This window comes from Canis lupus, chromosome 36 (genome assembly GCF_048164855.1).
Source record: "Canis lupus baileyi chromosome 36, mCanLup2.hap1, whole genome shotgun sequence".
Taxonomy (NCBI): domain Eukaryota; kingdom Metazoa; phylum Chordata; class Mammalia; order Carnivora; family Canidae; genus Canis; species Canis lupus.
Window position 1 is genome coordinate 7,297,305 of NC_132873.1, and position 9,065 is coordinate 7,306,369.

The window sequence follows — 9,065 nt, forward strand, 5'->3', positions numbered from 1 at the left end:
AAAGTTAGGAATTCAAACCTGCAGAGCTGCTTCCCCACACACACCCTGTCTCTGTGTCTGTTCCTGTTTCTCTCTTTCTCTCTCTCTCTCTCTCTGAGCTGGAATAGATACTTTTTGGTGTGAGTAGAGGTGTGGGTAGGCAGGCAGCCACTCCTCACCATCCCCTCTCCTTCACCACCCCATCTGTTTCCCAGGAGTCCTCTCTCCCCCAGTCCACCCTAGCTGTCTCAAATGTTCGTTTCTCCCCACACATCCCAACCTCTTCCTACCTTGACATGATGAACATTTCTTGACCTTCTTCAGCAAGATCAAGTCAAACAGGTGTCCCCCACCTGTCCTTCCTCCCCCAGCACCGCCACAGCAGGCGGCCTTCCTGTGACGCTGAGTGTGACAGCAGGTAAAATTTGACTTCTGCTACTAAGCCCAGACCATGGTGCTTTCTTCTGCGCAGAGCCTTCCCTCTGGGAGTTCATACCTTCATCACTCATCTGTATGGATGGTCCCCGGATCGCTCCCACCAACCCTGCTCTTCCCAGCCTTGCTGTATTGTCCATGGTCAGGCGAGCTTCCCCCGGACGTACCCTATCCACAACCCTCTCTCCATTTTTCTTCAGTGCTCCCTCTGCCTGGATCATCTGCCTCCCACCCATCCTCTCACATGTCCCGACTCTAGAACCTCAAAGTCATGTATCCTCCACACTTTCCTCAAGTAGTCCTGTATTGGCCAAATTCTTGCTCCATAATATGGAAGAAAATCATCTATCTTCCAACTTATCCTTCGAGAATGTTTGGGTGAGTGTTCAAGGTGTAAGAAGAAGGAAGCTCCATAAATATAATAGTGTACCTGAAGCTGAAGAGTCACATTTTCATTCTAGGTTAAAATTCAGTCAGTAGAAATGGAGGAAGGGGTTCGAGCCACGTATGTGGGGCAGGATGGCTGTTGAAGAATGGTTGTTGGGGCGGAGGGAGGGGCTCATGGGCATCATCATATTCCTCTACCTACTGCGTGTAAGTTGGAGATTCTCGACAATAAAAAAGGTGTTTTAAATAAAGTTAAATAACCAGTTAACTCTTTAATCAAAACAGCCGGGGAGGGTGAGCCCACACTGTTTTAATTGGCCCCAAATGGTACCAATAGGCGGAAAGTGCTGCTTTGCTACTGCCCGCCTTGAACCCGTGTTTCTCCCCAGCCCCCAGCCAGCCTGGATCCTTCCTGCTTCTTGCCAGGGGCTGTGTGCATTTGTGACATCTGTTCTACAGCTGCGAGAAAACAGCTAGGTAGATAGACAGATACATAAGTACCTTCATGATGCTAGTAAATTATTAGCAAGTTTTCACTCATTTCTCTTTTTTTTGGGGGGGGGGTGCAGGGAGTGCAGTCTGGACACCACCTCAGAGCTCCTTAGCCTATGACAGTTCATCTCTGGGTCTCTAGATTACAGAGCACTTTCTGTCTACGTTTCACACTCCAGTTCCTGCCTGAGTCCAAGACTCAGGCAGCTCCTGACATGTTTTGGGGACAGGAACCTCTGATACGGGTGACCACATCGTTTGGGCCTGCACTGGTGGTTTGTGGACACAGAGCCACTGCACCAGATGAGGGCGGCATTTGTCACACCTTTCTGAGGACCAGATAAAGCCCCTGTACCTGTCCAGGCCCATGGCTTCTCATTTTGACTTTGACTTTCAACCAATAGAGCCAATGTTGACTTCATCGGCTTCTTCCCAGACACTCAGAGTTGGGTCCTATGGATTCCAACCCCTCACCCCAGCCTTGGCCAAAATCAAGCCCCAGGAAGTGTCCATAGTGGGCTCTACCCATCTCCAACACAGGCACCTCCACCCCCCACCCCCACTAGCACCCCACTGCCCTCTGCCATCTGGCTGGGTTTCTCACTGGCTGCAGGAAGCAAGCGATTATGGAAGATTTAATAATTATCAACAAAGGAATTCAAGATTTGTTTGGTTTCGTGTCTTTTGCTTTTAATGCTTTGGCAATCTAGAAAAGGTAACTAGGGAGAGAGGCTGCCTACTGAGAAATAAAAAAAAAATTAATAAATAGAAAGAGAGAAACAGACCTCATTCATTTAACCACAAACATTCACTGAGTCTGCTAGGTGCCCACTGCTGCTCTAGATTCTGGACAGCACAGAACTGAGCCCCACAGTCAAGTCACCTGCTCTCAGGACACTTTCTTGCTAGACATAATCAAGGCCTGGAAAGACATTGAGAACAGAGACACAGACCTGGCTGTAAAAATACCCCCATGGAAAGGTGTTTGGAGGAGGTATCGTGAATAACAACTAGCACTTGAGCGTTTACTATGTGTTATGGGTCGAATTACGTACCCCCACCACCACCACCAAATTCGTATGTTGACGTGTTAATCCCAAGTCCCTCCCAACATGAACGTGTCTGGAAATGGGGCCATTGCAGGTGTAATCAGTTAAGATAAGGTCATACTGGAGCAGATGGCCCCAAATCCAATAGGCCTGGGGTCCTTTTAAAAAGGGGAATTTGGACACAGATACCCACGCAGGGGGTATGACATGTATGGGCTGCAGTCAGGCTGCCACAAGCCAAGAAACAACCAGAAGCTGGGAGAGGGGCCTGGAACAGATCATTCCCGGTGCCTTCCAAGGGATCCAGGGCCTGCCAACACCTTGGTCCTGAACTCTTAGCCTCCTGAACTGTGAGACAATAAACTGTCGCTTGTGAGACTTTGTCACAGCAGCCCTAGCAAAGTAATACACGATGGAATAGGTGCTGTGCTAAGTGATTTAGAGATTTTCTCATTTAAGTGCCGTGCCAACCCATTGGTTGATACCACAGCCCATTTTACAGAAGGATAAATTGAGCCATGGGAAGGTCAAGTAACTTGCTCAAGGCTGAGCTGCTTTCATCTGGAAGGACAGTGGTATTGAAAACTTGGAGTCAGGCTGCATGACGCATGGAAGCGTTGAATCACTATATCATACACCTGAGACTAATGTAATGCTGTGTTAACTACACGGGAGCTAAAATAAAATTGGAAAAATTTTAAAAATAGTGATCACCAAAACAAACACGAGAACAAAGCATGGGGCTCAGGGAAACCTGCTCTCCCTACATGCAGTGTCTCCTAGCTGCGTAAATCCCACATCTCTTCCCTCAGCCTCTCAATCCTTACGCCAAACAGATGTCGCCTCTTCGGTGGGCTTATGATGAAGACACTTCCCTGCCCTGCTTGGTGGTCCAATTGGTGCCCGGACCTGTTCTAAGTCTATACAAGTGGCAGGGTCTAGTGAGTCATGTATTCATGCTGTATGCGTGGTACCTCCACTCCAGCACCTGCGTTTACCAGCAAATCGGTAGCCCACACCTCTTAGCCTCATGCCACCTCCGTGTAAATCTCCAACACATGCCTCCCCACCATCATAGTACACACTATTCATGTTCATTCTCTCGCATGAGCTTTTTTAAAAATTAATTATTTATTTTGAAAGAGAGAGTGTGAGCACAAGTTGGGAGGGGTAGGTGAGCAGAGGGAGAGAGGGAATCTCAAGCAGACTCCCAGCTGAGCAAAGAGCCCATGGAAGGGATTGATCCCGGGCCCCTGAGCCAAAACCAAGTGTCAGATACTTAACCGACTGAGCCATCCGGGTGCCCCTGTTCACGTTCTTTATTTTTGTTTGATCTGTGTTTTTGTCCACAGCTTGTCACTCATCTATGTACAGATTCCTCACGTCAGCCAGCCTTGCAGGCAGCTCTAGAAAACATGTTCCGTCTTCGAAGGCAGGAGAGCCAAGTGGCACCACTTTCATGGTCACTGGGCTCAAGAGTGGATGCGGGCCCGACCCTGATGAACCCACCAGAGCCAAGTTAGGGGAATGTGAAGCTGTGCCACGAAAGTGAAGATGTCATGGGACCATTTCATTCTGCAAGTGATTGAAGTTCTCCTGGGTAATTTTGATTATACTCAATTTTTGTGTTTCAAGCTGACTTTAACCACTACATAAGCCATGACTCCACTGTAGTTTAAAAAAAAAAATAGCAAGAGAACTAAATCACCAACCAGGACATCAAATGTGTATACGCCAAGCTCAAAAAACTTGCACAGTAACAGTTAAACCATAATCATGACATGAGTGGTTTCTTTTCAGCAAAACATCAACTAAACATCAGCACACTAAATTAATGTTATCACTTTGTGTTTTGTTGGGTTTTTAGTTTTGATTGAGTTCATTTACATATTTGTTGGATTTTATGGTGAGATAAGCTTACGGAGCTTATGCCTTAATACGTACATATTTAGGTTACACTACAATTAACATATTTTCAGTCCAACAAAAGGAGTATACTGGAGTTTACTGTTATTTTAAAAGATGTCAAAATACTGTTATTTAAATTATTCACATTTGAGACACAAAGAGTTGACCAGACTAGTATATAAAGGGATGAGATAGAAATGCATCAACATGGACGTTACCAACAGTCAGAATGAGGCAGAGGTAGAACTAGGTGCTTAGAAAAAGTGTTGGAATGGTTAGAGTTCAGTGAATGTTTTTCATTCAAAAGTATTTTATTAAGGGTCTTCGGGGCTAGGAACTGTGCTGGGGGCTCCTGGCCAAGAAGTAGGGGAAGAAGGAAAAGTGGAAATAGGATACCAATAGGAGTAAGACCTTGGGTCCTTCAAAACATTCTGTCTAAAGGGAAAGCTTCAGTCTAATAGGTCATACTGAGTAAACACTAACAAGGCTCACATATGGGGTAGGAAATAAGTCCACACACACACACCCCCCCCCCCAGTTTTACTGATGAAGACACAGAGAATCATGTAGGATAAATGCTGCTACACAGTGGGGTGTCTTTAGGAAACTACACGTGTGAGTCGGGGAAATCTGTCAAAATAGATTGTGATTTCATCTGGTCCTTAGTAATGACTAGTCCACTAGTCAGAACAGAGGAGAAAGCACTCTTGTCAGAATGAACAGTTCATGCAAAGACATGGGAGCATGGAAAGGCATGGTTTTCTCTAAGGAATGGCACAATGGCATGGGTTGACCCAAATGAGAACGCGGCCAAAGTCAGCTGCTTTGAAGGGGCTCTGACCCATTCCTCAACTCTGGTAATGAATCAAACCCTATCACTGGGCCAACCTTTCCTGCACAAGTAGAAAAACAGTGTCTCCTAATGGTTTGGAGGCCAGGCTCAACTTTTCCAACAAGGGCCACCACATACAGTTGTGCAGGTTGAGCACTACACGGTAAGAGCCTAATCTAAGTGGTACTCTTCATACAGCAGATACAGTTGATACGTGCATTCACTTCATTATGACAATTTCCCAGAAGGGGGAGCAAAGTTTCTTGTTCTAACGAAGTCTGTATTTTATAACAATTTTCTGACAAATAGTTGTAAAGTGTCTTAAGGAAGGGGATCTTTTTTTCGAAATCACGCGAATCTGCCCTATAGGTTAGTGGTGGTTAGCTAGCTCATATGGTTTCTTCCCCTTGAACTGTGATGGAACCTAGATTCCAACCATGCACAGTGGTTTTATTCAGCCTTTTGATGGCTCAGATGCATCTGCTTCGGGCAGTTAAGGCACACTCGCTCTCCTCCAAGCCCATGTGAGTCCATCTTCTCTACCCAGCCCATCCCCCTCCCTCCCAGATCTCAATCTACCAGCGTTATTTTGTTTGGTTTTAATCACAACAGATCATTTTTTGTCTAGTTAATCCCATTTTTCCAAAATTCAAACACAGCTCTAGGGCTGTCCATTGCACAAACATGTCAGATCCTGTGATCCAAGAAGGCCTCCAACCAGAAACTGTGTTTATGGAGCCATTCCTCTCCTGCCGTATCTCTCTGGAAGGGTTCCAGCAGCCTTCTAAACATCAATTCTTAACACTATTAACTTCTATATTGCTCACATAGAAGTATAAGTCAGTCTGAGTCATAGTTGGCTCCAGCTCCATCAAGTCAGCCCTAGGGTCAGTGTGGATTGCAGTTAAATTGCCACCGTAACGAGCACCATGACAATATTAACTCTAAGTAAGCTCACGGTTTCACCCTCCAAATCGTTCTGATCCTGTTCCGTAAGAAACTTCATGTAAAACCGAGAAAAACACTGCGAGAAGGATACAAAGCTCTCTCAAAGGCTGATACAGTGTTTTCCCCTCTTTGGAAGCTTGGAACCCACCGTAATTCCCATTTAAACATCCTGAAAGGACGTCTCTTATGCACCTGGGCTGAAGGTCATATTCTAATTATTCCTCAGAGAAGCTTGAGGGCATTCTTTGATGAACCCAAAGTAATCAAGTTCTGACCTGGCCGTACCTGTCTCCACGGTACAGCGATCATGACCGGGGCTGCCAGTGGGATTTGGAAGGGGTCCCACCTCCACTGGGTCGGGGCTGTCGTGGCAAAGGGCAGTGCCAAGGCCCAGGCGACATACAGGGGACTCAGACTATCTCTGTGGCTCTCCCTCGGTGCCTTTGCTCCCCCCAGCCCGGTTGCCAAAGACTTCCACCAGCATCTGCTTCTTTCCCTTCTAGAAAGGAGGCGTGTTCGAAATGATGTATCTACTCTGCCACCTAGCCCTCAGCCCCATCACTGCACCAGAGCTGCCCTGGGCCCATCCGCACAGACCTCAATCCTGCTGAACTTCCCTCTGTCTGGGGAGGGACCTGAGCTACTGGGTGCTTTATTTCTTAAAGCACCTTAGGTTTAGAGGATGAAGTGGCAACATTAGCATGCCCAATGTGTGCTGGTCTCCGCAAGGGCCCCATGGCAATCCCATGAGATCCTTAAGGCGGTGGGCGTAACTACTCACTGCAGGGAAGGGTTTCCACAAGTCTGTCCAAAGCAGTGAGGAGAGTAGCACACAAAAAGGAAAAGGATAAAGACCCTTAGCTGACAATTTTCCAGCAGAACCCGAGGAACCCATGATACTTCACTGTCCTATCAAAAGTCCAGCTTTCCCAAACCATGCTCTCAGGTGTCACCCTTGCCTTGAAAACCACTTAGAAACTCCACAGAAAATGACCAAGCCCCACAAGATAAAAACGCTAGGCGCCTTTTGAAAAGTGGTCCATACAGAAGCATCTTTCACCAGGTTGCATTTCTTGAAACTTGGTTTTGATATGCAGGTAATTTTTTTTAAAGGAATGGGGAGGAGACATCTCGACGGGATGAGACACAAGTGGCTGATATTTAACTTCTTACTTCTCCAAGAAAAATGCGGTTGAAGGGCATCAAAACTCGGGCATGCCAGGGTGGAAAGCAGAGTCGGGAAGTTCACGGCAGGGAAAGCAAGTCAGCAATAAAGGAGGGGAGGGAACCTGGCCTCCGACGCGGGCATCTGGCAGGAATCAAATGAGCCCCTCTTAACTAAATTCACTGATGCAAACCTTTTTTTTTTTTTCTCCAGAAGCAGTCTTGCAAAGGTGATTGTGAACAGATCTAGGCCTAGGGAGTAGAGGTGGGGAAGGAAGCAGAATCAAGGAAGGCCCATGGGCATGCCCCATAATCCAAGAGCATGTAGCAGGTCTTCACCTCCACTGTCACGTTAGGTAGGGACTCGTGCAAGCAAACCCATCTGGCCTGTCCCAGCTTTGGACCAAACCACTGCAGACAGCCCCAAGCTACTGAGAATTCCCTTACGTTCTCTTCAGAAGCCTACGCCAGGTGCCTGGGAGAGCAGGTCCGTCCCTAGCTCTCAACCCCTCGTGACTGAGCCCGCTTCTAAGCAGACACACGGAATGGTCACTTAACATTTACTGAGCTGCAGAGCATGCGCGCCCCGCGCGGCCCCTCTGCACCCTACCCCTGGGACCAGCCCCAGCCACCACCTCCTCCTCCTTCTCTCCGCAGGCTTCTCGTCTTCTCCATGAATCATCCCCCTCTTCCTTCTACCTGTCCTCACACATTTGACTTTCCAGCCACTGGAAGTCGGCTAGACAAAAAAGACGTGTCACTGGAGGCCGTCTCTCTCAGAATAGAGGGTGGCTGGAAGGAGCCACTCATGTTTCTCTGGAAGGAGCACCACAATTTCCCCATTCATCTTAAATGCTACCAGTGTGCCTGGAGTCAGCTTTGCTGGTGAGTTGGTGCAGAAATAGGAGCAGGGGTCAGAACACACACCGCACACTGTTGGGCCGCTCTTCAAGTCTGAACTTGACACAAAAGGGAAAATTATACATGATCTCCCTGGTTCCTCAAATATTTCAACGGAATTTTTGAATATGAATTCTCCCCCTACCTTCCCAGACCCCCAGAGAGAAGGGAGAGGCAATGCAAACAGGTCTTGCAGTTTGGGGTTTTTTGTTGTTGTTGAGATGGGGGGGGGTGGTTTGGGGTGGGTTTTTTGTTGTTATTGTTGTTTTGGTTTCTCCATCACTACAGGCAGCTCCTCCTCTCTCTCCCAGCCAACACCTAAAACCCCTCTGGCACTACGAACAAAAGCACAACTTTAAACTCTAGCCTTTTAAAATGTGCCTTTCAGCAAACAGATAAGCAAGCAGAAAGATCAGGATCTGGGACTGTTAACAGCATCCAGTGTGATGCTCCTGAACCAAACCGGCAAGAGAAATATTTTCTTAAAAGCAGTCCTACAGAAAGAATTCTTATCATAGATAAGGGTGCAGTCTAGTGGCAAACTTCATGAAATGCAGCCCCTTTTCCAAAGGAAAGTGAGAGCACTTCCAAAGAGCTGAGGGAAATGTAAAAGGGGTGAATCCCACCCCCACGTCCTCCCAGCTGGGAGGTGACCTATCAGCAGTGACAGGTCATCTCTCTCTGACCTGACTGGGGTCAGTTTCACAAACAAAGGAAATCATCACTTTCCTTCCTTTAAGATTTTAGCTTTCTTTCATTTTCCTAAGGAAAGAAGGGATCCAGCAGTGTTCGAAGAGATTGCCTGAGCTTTCCAACAGAATAATAATGTTGCTGGGCAGGATCTCTTCAGAGCGAGTCCTATGGCCCTGTCAGCTCGCCGTCCTGAGATGTAACTGTGTGTGCCAGTTAACCTAACAAGGTGCCTCTCCGGTCTGTCACCCATGCCCTCCAGAGATGTGGCCCTCACCAAC